General features: G+C 43.5%; 2 long non-coding RNA genes across 2 annotated transcripts in view; one reads left to right on the forward strand and one right to left on the reverse strand.

Annotated features, from left to right (window-relative positions):
- Nucleotides 1-3,494: 3,494 nt before the first annotated feature.
- Nucleotides 3,495-17,013, forward strand: part of LOC115042206 (uncharacterized) — a 39,168-nt gene continuing 25,649 nt past the window's right edge. The window contains exon 1 of the long non-coding RNA XR_003840664.1: nt 3,495-3,568. This is a non-coding gene — a long non-coding RNA (uncharacterized LOC115042206). The remainder of the gene's footprint in view (nt 3,569-17,013) is intronic.
- On the reverse strand, nt 8,731-10,629 carry LOC115042207 (uncharacterized). Its single transcript, XR_003840665.1, has 3 exons — nt 10,566-10,629; nt 8,899-8,973; nt 8,731-8,784 (listed from the first exon to the last, which is right to left on the reverse strand). It is a non-coding gene; the product is annotated as an uncharacterized LOC115042207 (long non-coding RNA).

The following is a 17,013-nucleotide window of genomic DNA, read 5'->3' on the forward strand; positions in this document are numbered from 1 at the left end:
TATGTTGACCTAGAGACAACCGGGAAAAAATAAAGATGCAGTTATATCAACCCGATGGAGTTGGAGGTGTTAATGCAGGCCCATGGAGAGGATGAGCACATGTTTCACCGCTGCAGCAGCAAAGGAGAAGCAGCATGATAAAAAATGACTACCCAAGTGAACGAGTAGGTTTGGATGCACTCTTTGATTGATTTGACATTGAAGTGTTTATTCTGTGAAACAGACAGGCTGCAAAGTAATTAATGAAAAATATTTGTATTGATTGAAAAATAATGAAATGAAATCAGAGCAAGCACTTGGAAGGTTTAATCTCAGGTTGGGGGGGCAGAGAGGGAGGGGGGGGAAGAGAGAGGGGAAGAAGGGGGGAGAAAGAGGGGGGGGAAGAAAGGGGGGGGAAAGAGAGGGGGGAAAGAAAGGGGGGAAAGAGAGAGGGGGGAAGAAAAGGGGGGAAAGAGAGGGGGAAAAAAGGGGGGAAAGAAAGGGGGGAAAGAAAGGGGGGAAAGAAAGAGGGGGGGAAGAAAGGGGGAAAAAGGGGGAAGAAAGGGGGAAAGAAAGAGGGGGGGGGAAGAAAGGGGGAAAGAAAGGGGGGGGGAAGGGGGAAAGAAAGGGGGGGGGAAGACAGAAGGGGGGGGTTAGAAAGGGGGAAAGAAGGGGGGGGTTAGAAAGGGGGAAGAAGAGGGGGGGAAAGGGGGAAAGAAAGGGGGGGACCGACAAGAGGGAAAGAGAGGGTGGAAAAGAAAGGGGGAAAGATAAGAGGGGGGGGGAGAAGAAAGGGGAAATGCGAGGGTGTTGATTATAGAAAGGGGGAAGGAAAGACAGGGGAGGGGGGAAGCAAGGGGGAAAGAAAGGGGAAAGAACGGGGGGGATGGGGCAAGAAAGTGGGGTGAAAGCAGGGGGGGGTTAGAAAGGGGGACAAGAATGGGGGGGTTCGTAGTAAGGGGAGGGAAATAAGAGGGGGGGGGAAAGGGGGAAAGAAAGGGGGGAAAGAAAGGGGGAAGAGAGGGGGGAAAGAAAGGGGGGGGGGGAGAGGGGGAAAGAAAGAGGGGGGGGAAAAGGGGGAAGAAGGGGGGGGGGAAAGAAAGGGGGGAAGGAGGGGGAAAGAAAGAGGGGGGGAAGAAAGGGGGAAAAAGGGGGAAAGAAAGGGGGGAAGAAAGGGGGGGGGAGAGAAGAAAGGAAGAGAAAGGGGGAAGAGGGGGGGAAAGAAGGGGGGGGGGGGGAGAGGGGGAAAGAAGGGGGGGGGGAAGAAAGGGGGAAAGAAAGGGGGGGGGAAAGAAAGGGGGAAAGGAGGGGGAAAGAAAGGGGGGGAAGAAAGGGGGGGGAAAAAAGGGGGAAAGAAGGGGGAAAGAAAGGGGGGGGGAAAGGAAAGAAAGGGGGAAAGAAAGAGGGGAAAGAAGGGGGGGGGAGAAAGGGGGGGGAAAGGGGAAAGAGGGGGGGAAAGAAAGGGGGGGGGAAGAAAAGGGGGGAAAGAAAGAGGGGGGAAAAGGGGGAAAGAGAGGGGGGGGGAAGAAAGGGGGAACGAAAGGGGAGGGAACGCAAGAGGGGGGGTGGAAGGAAAGGTGGAGGAAAGACGAGGGGGAAAGAAAGGGGGAGGGCAAGAAAGGGTGGAAAGCAAGGGGGAAAGGAAGGGGGGGGAAGAAAGGGGGAAAGAAAGTGGTGGGGGAAAAAGGGGAAAGAAAGGGGGAAGAGAGGGGGAGGAAGAACGGGGGGAAGAAGAACGGGGGGGAAGGGGGAAAGGAAAAAGGGGAAAGAAAGGGGAGAGATGAGAGAGGAGAGAGATCTGGAGAGAGAGAGAGAGAGAGATTACAAACAAACAAACAAACAAGAAACATAAATTTTAATAATAGTTTAATTAACTATTTTTTCTAAACTGAGCCCTAAATAAAAAACAACAGCTCAGCCAGGCGCCTGGTCCGGTTCGCCTCCCAGATTCGTCCAAATACAGGAGAACAGCAGTCCTCCTGTACTTGTTCTCTTCTGGGAGGCTTTTCAGGACGAGCCTCAGATCGTCCAAGTTGACACAGAGGCCCCCACCGACAGCGCCCCTTACCGAAAGGCACCGTCAGTGACTCTCAGGCCGGAGCCTGAGCGTCCCCCAGAGTCTCAGGACGTTCAGCTCTCCCCTGTGGGGAGATGTGAAGAGGAGACAGCTCACAGCTGCTATTTATACTCCCCGGGGGAGGCAGGTAGACGTCACGGTGACATCGAAGGGGTGAGGGAGTTTGGACGTCACTGTCACTCTAATCGCTGATGATTGGTCGAAAACATTGGAACTCGCACCTGATTGGCTGCTGCCCCATGTGCCCGAATCTTAGTGAGCGGGATGGCGGGAGCTATCAGAGATGGAGAGATGACGGCAGAAAAGGGTGGAGCTGCTGTAAACTGCTGCGTTTAGATGCGGAGCTGGCCAGAAAGTCATCACGTGACAGTGTCCACAAAACCAGAATCATAATCAAATGTCTTTCAAACGACGTGCAGTTGTCATGGAGACTAATCTCGTAGGTCCAGTGCTTGACACAATGACGTCACACGCCCTCCCTCAGAGCATCAGAGCTGCCTGCCAGTCTGTCTGAGCTCAGCTAACGTCCTTTCAGTAAAGCAGCATGACATCGGTCACATTTGAAACAATAACAAGGTGTAATTGCATGACTTTAGTGACAATCAAGGCTTAAGACGTGAAAGTGGGTGTTATGGGGCTCTGCCTCCCTGTTTGTGAGGATGTCTGGATATATCGGTGGAGTCCTGGCTGCTCAAACTGTTTTATTGTTTTTGAACTGTGGTTTGTCTCTGCAGCAGTGATCACTACACACAAGGTGGTGGCAGCAGCAGCAGCAGCAGCAACAGGCAGGTCAGGGAGGCTATTGTAACATCTGGCCACCGCTACAGATGGAAACTGGCCTTCTGGCTATCATGTACATATTTACTGAAGAGTTCATTAATATGTATCACAGTGAAATAGTAATTCAAATAAATAAATAGAAAAGATTGTAGTAAATGCACGGTTATGAAAAGGAATCATTTTAAACAACCTAATTGAAATGTATTTTGAGATCATTTGTCTAACTTAATCCTTTTTGGCTGCAGGTCACTTGTGTTACCATTTATTTTGTCACAGTGAAGCACTGATTTGACTCTTCTCATACATAAAAATACTATAATATTAGATACTGTATCAGAGAGGCTGTGGCATCTGCAATTGAGCACATTATAATTCTGATTTCAAAGGGATTTTGGAAATGACTTGCTGAGGAATTACTTTGAGAACAGTAGCCAAAAGCAAGGTAAATAAGTGTATTTATGTGATTATGTATAACAAAATATTCTATTGTATGGGAGTGTATTGCTCTGATTCTGTGACATGGAACTTATTTTTACCATTTAGTGTTCAGATGATTTGCTACAGCTGTATTTAACTAAAAATATATTGCCCATTAGTGAACACCCCTCCTTGTACAGTCAGGTTCTGCTGCATGTTTGTGACTTTGTTGACATGAGATAAATGCGGCTCCTCGAACAGGACACATAGCTTTGCAACCCTCCTGAGTTATAACAAGACTGTCTACTCAATCAGGTAAGACTTTTAGTTTTTATCTTAATAGTAAAGTTAAAGCTTTATCTTACTGCTGCAGAAACTAAAGATAACAACTCAGAACTGGTACATTGTACCTTGTACAGACAAACAAAATACAAAAAAGATGGGGCGTTTAAGGCTCAGGAAGTTCTTTAATATATAGAGGGTGGATTATTTCAACAGTCTTTGGACAGGAACTCCAAATTGTTCCTCATGTAACTGCAGGTGATGAGCTGTTGACATACTTTTGTATAAATGCACTGTATGCTTATAAAAAGTGTTATATGAATGTGTGAACATATACATGGCCATGACCTCATGTAAAGCATTTTGAAGGGCCAATAAAACAATCAAACAAAAAAAGAAACATGCAGTGCATTTACCTGTTTTCAAATACAGACAGCTCTTTTGCTGGAACTGGTATTATTGCTCTCATTTTAATGCTTATTTACAGTACAGGCCAAAAGTTTGGACACATTTTCTGTTCATTTGAATGAGAGGGTGTGTCCAAACTTTTGTCCTGTACTGTATTTAGATTAAGGAGATGTCTCACTTATTTACTCTTTAATCAGACCATGAACAAGTTGTTCTAAAGTTAAGTGAAACTGCAAATTATTTATGTGTTCTGCTACCTAAACCTAATGTATCTCCTAAAGAAGAAGTGGAAATTTAAGAAGACTACACCTTTAAAAATAGACAATTAACTAAAGGTGCATTTATCAGGTGAAGAACCAAATAGCTACAGAATAGAGAAACTAATTCCAGGTGGGTTTTTTTGCTGTTGAAAAAAGAAATGGGAGGAGAACATTGCATTGTACTGATATGAAGCTAATTTCAACATTTACAGTAAACGATACACTTTTAATTTTAATTCCTATCCATGTGAAAGATTCATCTCTGAAATAATGAGAAAAGGAACTCTGATATTGAGGAGGGCCTTTAAATAATTTGTAATTCAGCACTAACAAGAAAAAAAAATAAATAAAACAGCACTCCTCTCAATGAAATAAGAAAAATTATTAGGTCTTGATGCTCTTTAAGTTGAATTTAAAAAATATTTTTTTGGATATTCAAAATACTTTTTAGGCTATGCTTAAAGAATATATTGGACAGAGAGAAATGAGTACAGCTATGAACGAAGGCATTGTTTCTCTGAGAGCAAAACCAGATAAAGACATTTTATAAGTAAACAATAGGTGGCTTAACACTCTTATCTATTTATTACTAAATCTAGACTCTACCTTATGCAAATAGATTAAAAAATTGAATAATATTGTTGCTGAAACTTAGGCTTTGTCTGAAGTTGACATATCAGTAATGATATTGACAGAGGTGGAAATAGTCCTGAAAATTTGTACTCAAAACATGTACTGTTACATTTGTTAAATTGGACTCAATTACAAGTGTTAAAAATACTTCAGTAAAAGTAGAAAGTACTCTTCTCAAAAACTACTCAAAGTATCAATTACTTTATAACTGATATACTGTTTACAAGGAATTTTGTTTGACAAAAATGCACAGAGCAGCTTAAACCTTTCCCAATACACTGCGAACAACAGGAAGGTGTCTCTTAGACATAATAGCATTTCTGTCACACTTCACTTTCTGAACCTTTTGATCAGTTTCAGTAAGAGCTGGTTTTCCAAGTCTCTCCGACTTCATTTGGTATGATTATTATGAGGAGCGTAAAGAGTGTAAACACACGGCACACACTGACATATGAATAGCTCACTGACTCCACAAGTCACACCATTCCAGTCAGCCTCAATTTATCCAACTGTGATACTGTTGAAGGACTCCAATAAGCAGGAATAATAAAATAGAAAAGGCAAAATTACATAAATACTGCACACAAAATAACCATGTGGGTTTTGCACAAAACTGCAAGAGATTAGAGTGAAGTCATTTTAATGGATTTTATATGTTTGCAGCTGTTTTGATATTTACATAGTGAAAAGTGGGGTTACATCATGCTGACAAAAGCAAATATGGACGGATCTGAGAAACTCTCTGCTGCTCACAGAGATGAGAATTCATGGGAATAAATCACAATATATTAGTGGTGTGTGTCTTTATTTCTCGCCCCCCCACCGATGGTTTGCTTTAATGTCTGAGATGTGTGTGTGGTTGGGACGAGAGAGAGAGCCCACAAAAGATGGTCACCACAGTTGCAGACTGAAGTCTACCGGGTCAGGTATTGGTCCTTTAACTAGTGATGACTGACTTATCAACTGATCACAGTGATTGACAAGCTGGACCAAACGGCTTGATGGTACTTAATTAAAGGTGAAAATATATTAATATTATTTTGATTAAATTTGGCAAATTAGATTTCATTATTTGTCGTCCCCTTCACTGGAGCTGTGCGACTCTCATCCGCTTTTGAGCGGTGATCATTTATATATATATATGGGATTCAAACTTCCCAGCAGCAGTTTTTTTTTCTGCTTCCGAGTACACTAAAATGCAATATAACTACACTTATACTCTTACTTTACTTCTACAAATAATTTCTAAAAATAATTGCTTTGTCTACTTACCGCTTTCACAAAATGTATCGCTAAAAGATGTGAACTCTGAACCCTGTGGCTGCCGCAGGCAAAAATGACAGCATTACAAAATATCATTGGACAAGAGCGCTGTCAATAACGGATGCCGCATTGTGATTGGTCAATATAATAGTTGGGTGGATTTAACGCAGTCGGGAGGGGGGGGAGCCACCGAAGGACTTAGCAAATGAAGGTAAGCTAACTCTTTGCTAAATGTAATTTCCCAACAGGTAGGATGTATTTAATTCGGTTGTACAACTTTGAAGAATCTTGTCCGCATGTACGGTAGTTAAGTTAGCTAGTCTGAAACTGGGACCACATTAAGCTATGATCTTGTTAACCTTAGCTAACTACCATGGTAGCATGGCAGGGGGAGGCCGTGTGAACGGGCTATATATTATCTTAAAGCCCGCGGGAAGCTCGGGACGTGTCTGATACTGGCCAAGGACGTCGGCGAGGTAGGTCTGATTTGATCATTTCCCCTTTCTGTGCCTCTGATATGTGCACATAAGCTACATGGTTAACTGTGAAATTTCGTCATATCAAAAGTTTTGATATTAAATCTCAGCATTTATTTTTCTGTGGTGTTTCTAAAGGGTAGGCGACTCAAGTATTTTTGGTGTAGATATTGAATGTTTGTCAATTCTCAAGTGTTTTGAAACGGTTAAATTCAGCACCAAATTTGTGTTACAAATGGCATCAATACAGAAAATTCTATGTTGAAATGATATAATTAATTTGGAACCACTTCTTAAATTTGTGACTTTAATATGTTGCGCTATTGTGTATTTCACAGAATGGATTGCCTGGTGGGAAATTTTAAAAAGATTCCCAAAAGAGCAGGCGTCCTACCAAAGCTCACCCAAAGATGACCAGGATGGTAAAACAGTCTTTCCTCAACATTCGATGCCACGCCTTGAAATTTCTTTTTTATTGTCACAAATACACCACCACATTTCTCCACCTTCATGCATATTGCTCCAAAGTGAAGGAGAGCAAAGCACAGTAGTGGGAGAGCTGAGTGAAGGATCAGGAGACGGAGATGAGAGTGGAAGAGGAAAAACCTAAAGGGAAGCACAGGCTATCAGGCTGGGACCCTAAATGGGTTGGAAAAAAAAACCACACTGATAATGGTGAGTGTTGATTATTGATTAACTTTTTTTTTTTTTTTTTTTTTTTTTGCATAATATACATTTCAATGTATCAGTTAAATGAATAACAAATAAATTCAGTGTGTTTCTGCTGTAAGAGCAATGATCAATAATGCTACCTTACTCTGTCCCTATAGGAATTAATTTAATTTATTTTTTTTACTTTTTACATTCAGCCTTTATCTGACATTGTATAGGTTATAATGGTTTTAAGGGAAAAAAACATTTTCAACTAACCAACCAATAAATAGGTTGTAAAAGTTAAATCTGCAGTCAAGTGTCCTTTGTTTACGCCACCACGGCCCCTCAGGGAGCCTGCCCCAACTGCTGAAAAAAGTTCCTAAAGGCAATACTATGAAAGAATCATTGTTTTACTGCACATGTTTTTGATCTATTTCTATCTTATTTCTTTTGATAAATATTTTTAAGTTTTATTTTAGATTATATTCATTTATTATTAGTTTAGAAATTGCATGTTTAATTTTATGATTGCTTAGTATGTAGGACTTCTTTGCTTAAAATGTCTTTTTGTATTTTTGATATCTGAAAGTGGATACACAGCAAAAATCTATAAGGTCTGTGTGGTCAACCCCTTTGTAGCAACTTCTTGTTTTATGAATACAATTAAACATTAGCCTATGGAAATGTTCAATGTATTGTGTATTGCACATTCAGTGTAATGCACTTCATCTATGAGAGGTCATCTGGCTCATATGTATGTGTAGATCAACATGGCAGCTGTTAACAGTCACGACCAAAGTAAAAGGAGGCAGCAACAGTTCAGTCCTGTTTAATGTTCCACGTCACCCTTTCCCATAATTGAAAGGGTGATGTGGAACTGACTGGACATAATATATTTTGAGTTGTAATTTGTCTTAAACCACCCATAAAGTCTATGTCACCTTCTTTAAGGCATTTTACATCTTAGTGCAATGCAGCATGTTGTGCCTCATCCATGGGAGCCCCATCTTCCCAAAGATCCAAACAGCTACAGCCAAGGATGAAAAGTTAAAATATAAGAAAGAGATGTTATAGTTCATGTAAAAGTGATACTAAACTAAGGTAGGCTTTGGGTGGACCCAGTCCAAAATGACAAACAAAAGAAATCTAACTGAGGGAGAGGAAACTGACCTAAAACAAAAAGAACAAAGCCAAAAAGGTTAACCTCCCTAATTAAAAAACGCAGGAGAAAATGGGTGAACAAAGCAAATGGTGGTCCAGCCCTACACAAAAACAAGCTTTACTGCTCATGTGGCTGTTTGGATGAAGCAGAGGATGCGCGATGTATGTCAATATGTACTTGATAATTCCTTCAATAGTCTCATATCTGAATATTATATCTGTCTCGAATGCCAACCCTCAGAGCCGAGGCAGCAGGAGGTGCACAAAGAGGATATTCCACAGGCTGCTGTTATGGCAGGGGCTGCAGAGGTCACATAATGGAGACAACGGTTCTCCCCAAATTTTCCTGAAACTGTGCAGGCAAGGCAAGGGCAACACCAGAAACCATAGCAACCTGCAAAACACGAGTTGGAATTTATAGGATGACAATCTAAGTTTGTTTGTATCCGTGAAAGGAACGTTAAATGTGACAGATTATGTGTAAAATAAATTTGATTCTTTTTCTTACAGGATTTTACTTCATCAAAGCAGTCAAACAGGCCAGTGTTCCAGGTTGTCAAGGGATATGCCATTGCCGATTCAACTTTACAGCAGAGAAGAATGAACATGAAAGTACAACCACAAATAAATTTTTTCTCTGATCACTTTTGAGCACCTGGTGACATTCATCTGTACCTTTACAAATGCAAATTCATAATTTACACATTGTTAAACTCAGGGTGGTCGGCATAGTGGTTAGCGTTGTCACCCCACAATAAGAAGTTCCAGGCCTGGGGCCTTTCTGTGTGGAGTTTGTATGTTCTCCCTTTGTCTGTGTGGGTTTCCTCCCACCGTCCAAAGACATGCACGTTTGGGTTAATTGGTGATCTACCCCCCCCCCCGCTCAATGTGAGCTGGGACCTGCGACTGAAGGTGAATGAACAAAATGTCAGAGCCTTCAGATGCTGTTTCATTTATTTAATTCACTTCTTTCCACTACTGCTTGTTTTTTGCTGTTTTTGTTGACATACATGTCACTAAATCCTTAGTTTCATTTAGTCCACTTAATTTGGATTTTATGACTAGTATTGCTCATTACTGGCTCAAAGCAGTAACATATACATTTTAGTACATACATATTTTGATGTATGTTAACTTGCACATTTGTATATTTTGCTCTTGTAAATAACTTTTTTGCATTGTATTTTATGTTGTGCAGTTTGTCTGATATCTGGCTGCTGGGATCACTGAAGTACATCTATCTATTTACAGTACAGGCCAAAAGTTTGGACATACTTTCCTATTCATTTGAATGAGAAGGTGTGCTCAAACTTTTGGCCTGTACTGTATCTGCCTATCTATCTATCTATCTATCTGTCTGTCTATCTATAAACTCAGGGGACAGCAAGTCCATACCTGAATTGTGTGAATGTGAAATCATTGTAAGTCAAGTAGGTCTCTAAACAAAAACCTGTGTTTTAATTGTGAGGAATTTATTCAGCGATACTTCTGGCCTCTCAGCAGCTAACCAGTTGGTACTGATGATTTTCATTACATGACTAATTGTAGCACAACAACAATCAGGACTTTTGTTGGACCTTTGGTTCCTTAAATGCTGTGCTGAATCAGCCTCCTTTAATCTAAATACAGTACAGGACAAAAGTTTGGACACACCCTCTCATTCAAATGAACAGAAAATGTGTCCAAACTTTTGGCCTGTACTGTAAATAAGCATTAAAATGAGAGCAATAATACCAGTTCCAGCAAAAGTGCTGTCTGTATTTGAAAACAGGTAAATGCACTGCATGTTTATTTTTTTGTGTGTTTGTTTTATTGGCGCTTCAAAATGCTTTACATGAGGTCATGGCCATGTATATGTTCACACATTCATATAACACTTTTTATAGGCATACAGTGCTTTTATACAAAAATATGTCAACAGCTCATCACCTGCAGTTATATGAGGAACAATTTGGAGTTCCTGTCCAAAGACTGTTGAAATAATCCACCCTCTATATATTAAAGAACTTCCTGAGCCTTAAACGCCCCATCTTTTTTGTATTTGTTTGTCTGTACAAGGTACAGGGTTTGTCTGTACAAGGTACAATGTACCAGTTCTGAGTTGTTATCTTTAGTTTCTGCAGCAGTAAGATAAAGCTTTAACTTTACTATTAAGATAAAAACTAAAAGTCTTACCTGATTGAGTAGACAGTCTTGTTATAACTCAGGAGGGTTGCAAAGCTATGTGTCCTGCTCGAGGAGCGGCATTTATCTCATGTCAACAAAGTCATCACAAACATGCAGCAGAACCTGACTGTACAAGGAGGGGTGTTCACTAATGGGCAATATATTTTTAGTTAAATACAGCTGTAGCAAATCATCTGAACACTAAATGGTAAAAATTGGTTCCATGTCACAGAGTCAGAGCAATACACTCCCATACAATAGAATATTTTGTTATACATAATCACATAAATACACTTATTTACCTTGCCTTTGGCTACTGTTCTCAAAGTAATTCCTCAGCAAGTCATTTCCAAAATCCCTTTGAAATCAGAATTATAATGTGCTCAATTGCAGATGCCACAGCCTCTCTGATACAGTATCTAATATTATAGTATTTTTATGTATGAGAAGAGTCAAATCAGTGCTTCACTGTGACAAAATAAATGGTAACACAGGTGACCTGCAGCCAAAAAGGATTAAAGTCAGACAAATGACCTCAAAATACATTTCAATTAGGTTGTTTAAAAATGATTCCTTTTCATAACTGTGTATTTACTACAATCTTTTCTATTTATTTATTTGAATTACTATTTCACTTTGATACATATTAATGAACTCTTCATTAATATGTACCAGATAGCCAGAAGGCCAGTTTCCATCTGTAGCGGTGGCCAGATGTTACAATAGCCTCCCTGACCTGCCTGTTGCTGCTGCTGCTGCTGCTGCCACCACCTTGTGTGTAGTGATCACTGCTGCAGAGACAAACCACAGTTCAAAAACAATAAAACAGTTTGAGCAGCCAGGGACTCACCGATATATCCAGACATCCTCACAAACAGGGAGGCAGGAGCCCCATAACACCCACTTTCACGGTCTAAGCCTTGATTGTCCACTAAAGTCATGCAATTACACCTTGTTATTGTTTCAAATGTGACCGATGTCATGCTGCTTTACTGAAAGGACGTTAGCTGAGCTCAGACAGACTGGCAGGCTAGCTCTGATGCTCTGAGGGAGGGCGTGTGACGTCATTGTGTTCAAGCACTGGGACCTACGAGATTAGTCTCCATGACAACTGCACGTCGTTTGAAAGACATTTGATTATGATTCTGGTTTTGTGGACACTGTCACGTGATGACTTTCTGGCCAGCTCCGCATCTAAACGCAGCAGTTTACAGCAGCTCCACCCTTTTCTGCCGTCATCTCTCCATCTCTGATAGCTCCCGCCATCCCGCTCACTAAGATTCGGGCACATGGGGCAGCAGCCAATCAGGTGCGAGTTCCAATGTTTTCGACCAATCATCAGCGATTAGAGTGACAGTGACGTCCAAACTCCCTCACCCCTTCGATGTCACCGTGACGTCTACCTGCCTCCCCCGGGGAGTATAAATAGCAGCTGTGAGCTGTCTCCTCTTCACATCTCCCCACAGGGGAGAGCTGAACGTCCTGAGACTCTGGGGGACGCTCAGGCTCCGGCCTGAGAGTCACTGACGGTGCCTTTCGGTAAGGGGCGCTGTCGGTGGGGGCCTCTGTGTCAACTTGGACGATCTGAGGCTCGTCCTGAAAAGCCTCCCAGAAGAGAACAAGTACAGAGGACTGCTGTTCTCCTGTATTTGGACGAATCTGGGAGGCGAACCGGACCAGGCGCCTGGCTGAGCTGTGTTTTTTTATTTAGAGGCTCAGTTTAGAAAAAAATAGTTATTAAACATTATTAAAAATTTATGTTTCTTGTTTGTTTGTTTGTTTGTAATCTCTCTCTCTCTCTCTCTCTTCCCCTCTCTCTGCTCTTCTCCTTTCCCCCTGTCTTTCCCCCCCCCCCCCTCGTTTCTTCGCCCCCCTTTCCCCCCCCTTCTTTTCCCCCCCTTTCCCCCCCTGTCTTTCCTCCCCTTTCCCTTCCCCCCTTTCTTGTCTCCTGCCCACGTTCTTTCTCCCCCCCCCTCTTTTTCCCCCCCCCCCCCTCTTTCTTTCCCCCTTTCCCCCCCCTTTCTTTCCCCCTCTTCCCCCTTTCCCCCCCCTTTCTTTCCCCCTTTCTTCCCTTTCTCCCCCCCCCCTTTCTTTCCCCCTTTCCCCCCCCCTTTCTTTCCCCCCTCCCCCCCTCTTTTCTTTCCCCCTTTCCCCCCCTTTCTTTCCCCCTTTCCCCCCCTTTCTTTCCCCCTTTCCCCCCCCTTTCTTCCCCCTCCCCCCCCCCCTTTCTTCCCCCCCCCCTCTTCCCCCCCTTTTCTTCCCCCTTTCCCCCCCCCTTTCTTTCCCCCCCCTTTCTTTCCCCCTTTCCCCCCTTTCCCCCCCCTTTCTTTCCCCCTTTCTTTCCCACCTTTCCCCCCCCCCCCCCTTCCCCCCCTCCCCCCCTTTCTTTCCTCCCCCCCCTCTTCCCCCCCCCTTTCTTTCCCCTTTCCCCCCCCTTTCTTTCCCCCCTCTTTCCCCCCCCCTTTCTTTCTTTCCCCCTTTCCCCCCCCTTTCTTTCCCCCCTTTCCCCCCCCCTTTCTTTCCCACTTTCTTCCCCCCCTTTCTTTCCCCCCCCCTCCCCCCCCCCCTTCTTCCCCCTTCCCCCCCCCCTTCTTCCCCCTTTCTCCCCCCCCTTTCTTCCCCCCTTTCTTTCCCCCCTCTCTTTCCCCCTCTTTCCCCCTTCCCCCCCTTTCTTTCCCCCTTTCTTTCCCCCTTCTTCCCTCTCTCTTTCTCCCCCTTCCTCCCTCCCCCCCCCCCCCCCCCCCCCCCCCCCCTCTCTGCCCCCCCAACCTGATTCTGTTTCACAGAATAAACACTTCAATGTCAAATCAATCAAAGAGTGCATCCAAACCTACTCGTTCACTTGGGTAGTCATTTTTATATGCTGCTTCTCCTTTGCTGCTGCAGCGGTGAAACATGTGCTCATCCTCTCCATGGGCCTGCATTAACACCCCAACTCCATCGGGTTGATATAACTGCATCTTTTTTTTCCCGGTTGTCTCAAGGTCGACATACTCAGAGTTGATTGAACCAACTCACATCAGCTGTTCTGGAACCGGATATTCAGATTTCCCATCTCAGAGTTCAGGGTTAGACTCAGAGTTTGTTGAACCTCCTACCTAGAATACCCCCCAGGTCTCCCCCAGAAGCAGGGAGAAGGGAGGGGCCTGTGGGAAGATGGTATGAAGCCTTTTGTGCTGGAATAAACCGTCAGTTATAGTGAAAGGTGATTGGGGCAGGAGGTTGAGCCATACGTGGATAACCGTAAGAGATCGTAGCTTACGGTTAGAAATATAAATGGGAATAACATCTTTTCATTCATGTACAGTTCATCAGGAGAGAACTGTACTTGCAAGCAGTTCAAAATTAAATATCAAAATATCATTCCAAAAAGGGATATTTTGCTGGGCTATGATTGTACATCACTTTGATTTTCATTTCATTTTTTTTAAATTGACTTAAGCTATTAAACAAAGTAAATATTCATGTAAACCCCTAATAAAATGTTTTAACGTCATCTCATTTAATAGCCCACTGAGTAAATGAACACATACAATGTTTACCCATTTTTATTGAAGTAATTCAAAAAGTGACATGTGTACACGAACGAAAATAAAATCTACTCATTTAAAAAAAAAAGAGACTGCTTAGCCAACAGAAAGAAGGCAGAGGCCTGAAAAATGAGTGGAGCTGCCACCACCACCTCTGACAGAGGCTGAGGAGCTGAGGACATCCCGGGGTCACCCCCCAGGACACAAGTGCCTACATCAGATGTAAGTATAAACTTCTGTCTTTTAAAAAGGAAACATATATATGTAACACTTCTTGTGTATATATGTCTGCACCCCGCCCCCAACAGTTGTGGATGGTGTCATCTGCCTCGTTCAGCCTCCGACTGAAACTCTTGAACATCTCTTGAAGCTAACATAACTTAGTGATTACCAATGGCCTCTCACTTTTTCCCCCTCCTGCTCTGTGTTTCATGTTTAGTTTCCTTCTCAACTTCCTTTAGTGATAACGCTAAATGTCAAAAATGCAGTTTGTTTCGACATATGGAGGTGAGATTAAGTGAGCTAGCCAGACCCTGTTGTCGGTGGGGCCGACCTAGAGCAGCTCAGAGAGTTACTTCTCTCCCAGACATTCTCCAGCAGTCAGGATCTAGTCACAGCAGCAGCCCCCGGTTCAGGGCCTGGTCTGGCTGCACCTTTACCGGTCCACAGGGGGGTGCAGCAGGGAGGGAGGGGGAGGGGCTGGCAGGGGTGGTCTTCCCCAGATGTCCCACAGCAGTAAAGCCGTCAGTGTACGCTGACGACATAATAGTGATTTTAAACACAGAGGGACATTTGTGTTTTAGAGGAGAATGTGGCACTTTTTAACAAACTGTCTTCAGCCAGAGTGAAGTTTTGATAGTTAAAAAAAAAAAAGACCCTCTAAATGAGCTGGTCTTACCAGGGGCTGTGTGTGGAGGACGGGAGGGTTAAAGTACCTGTGTTTTTAGGTGATGAACTGTTTTTAAGAACTGGGACGGAGCCTTAGAAACCACAGGGCAGACTGAGGAGGTGGGGCTGGCTCTTGCCCAGCATGTCATACAGAGGATGGACACTAGTGATAACAATCTGGTGTTATTTTAAGCTGGCCTGTGTTGACCCCCTCCTCTCCAATTTTCTGCTCTCCAGGATCCTAGCAGTCCTGGTGGACTTCTTCTGGGACAAGCTGCACTGGACCACTGGAGGAGCTGCTCTGCTGCAGACTACAGTGCTGGTGTGACACCCCCCCCCCCCAGTGTCCGTCCCTGGTGGTCTGGTGGGGGTCAAAGTTCAGGCAGTCGGTCAGAGATGAGCCTCAGAGAGGCCAGAGGTAAAGTCCTGTCAGTGCTGATGGTGGAGTGACTGAACAGGAAGAAGCTGCAGAGAGCTGACTCCATCTGGAGAGCTCACCTGGGCCTAAGTGAGGAGGTCCGGCCTGAGTGGAGGAGCCTCTACAAACCTCCACTCACCAAAAAGGTGGCCAACCTTCAGTGGCAGTGACTTCTGCATGGGATCCTGTCAGTCAACACCTTCATCTCCATCCTCAACAAGTGTCCCTTCTGTGGTGTCGTAGAAACAGTCTTCCACTGTTTCTCCCAGTGTCCTCGCCTCGCCCCCTGTTCTCCCTGCTGGACAAACTGCTCAGGAAAGGAAAGGAAGAAAGGTGTTCCCTCTCCAGACCTTCATCCTGGGACTCAGGTAAAGGAGGGCCACCAAAAACAAGAGCCAGGTGATCAAATTCATCTTGAAACAGTCAAAAATGACCATCTACGTCTCCAGGAAGAGGAAGGTTGAGGACAATGTGGACACTAACTCGGTCCTCCTGTTCAGCAGGAAAGCCAGAATGCTGACTGATTTAAATATTACAGAGAAATGCAAGACCTGGACCAGTTCAAAGAGGCCTGGACTCAGGGTCTGGTCCTGTGCTCAGTGGAGGAGGACCAGCTCCTCTTCTGCGATCAGCTGCTCTGATCAATTTGTGCGTTTGTGATGCAAAGTGACAGAAAGATGTGATTAAACCTGTCTCTGAAAATGAGTAAAATAAAGTTGGTTTAAAAATAACCCCCCCCCCCCCGAGTCTGGCTCTGCCTGAGGTTTCTGCCTCTTAAAGGAAGTCTTTCCTTGCCCCTTTGCCAAGTGCTTGCTCGTGGGGGTCTGTTGGGTCTCTAAATCATTTTAGAAAAAATGAAGACATAAAACACTCAATACTGCACATTGTAGTGTAGGGCTGTTGCTATTGAACATTTTAGTAATCAAGTATTCTACCAAAAATTCCATCGATTAATCAGATAAAACATTTGTTTCGTTAGTTTTTCACAATTGCTAAAACATTTTTTGAAACTACCTTTTTCACAAAACTGAACACAAACCAATTTTTCAGAGTACATTCTCGAAACACTTGAATCTAGTTACAAAACTGAGTAATCACCTCAAAATACTTTTAACTGTGCTCATAACTGTCAGGGATTGAGTTTTGTGTTCATGCCCTGTTTTATTTTGAAAATCTTGTGATTAATTTTTGCTTGTGACACAGCTAATGTGCTTCACCTGTGTCTTGTCTAGTCACTGTAGTTTAAGTCCTGTTTAGTCTGTTGGATCCTTGTCCCTGATCACATGTTGTCTCTGCCCGTGTCTCTCTGCTTGTCTCATATGGCCTGCCTGCCTCTTTCCTGACTCCTGCCTGTGTTTGTCTACCTGTCGTCCCTCTGTCTTTTATTTTGTAGTTTTTTTTTTGGTTTCTTTGCCATTAAAGTATTTTTCACCTCAATACCCAATCTGTGACTCCTGCATTTGGGTCCCCATTCCACCACCACCTGCAACAACAATTGTGACACAAAACTAATGGCCTCATCATTCACATAGCAGGCAAAATGAAAATCCTGCAGGAGTGATCACTTTTTGTCCCCCCCCCTTCAATTGCTTAAGCACAACTTTAAATAGAGGGCCCGGTT

Source organism: Echeneis naucrates, chromosome 4 (assembly GCF_900963305.1).
Source record: "Echeneis naucrates chromosome 4, fEcheNa1.1, whole genome shotgun sequence".
In the NCBI taxonomy this organism is placed as follows: domain Eukaryota; kingdom Metazoa; phylum Chordata; class Actinopteri; order Carangiformes; family Echeneidae; genus Echeneis; species Echeneis naucrates.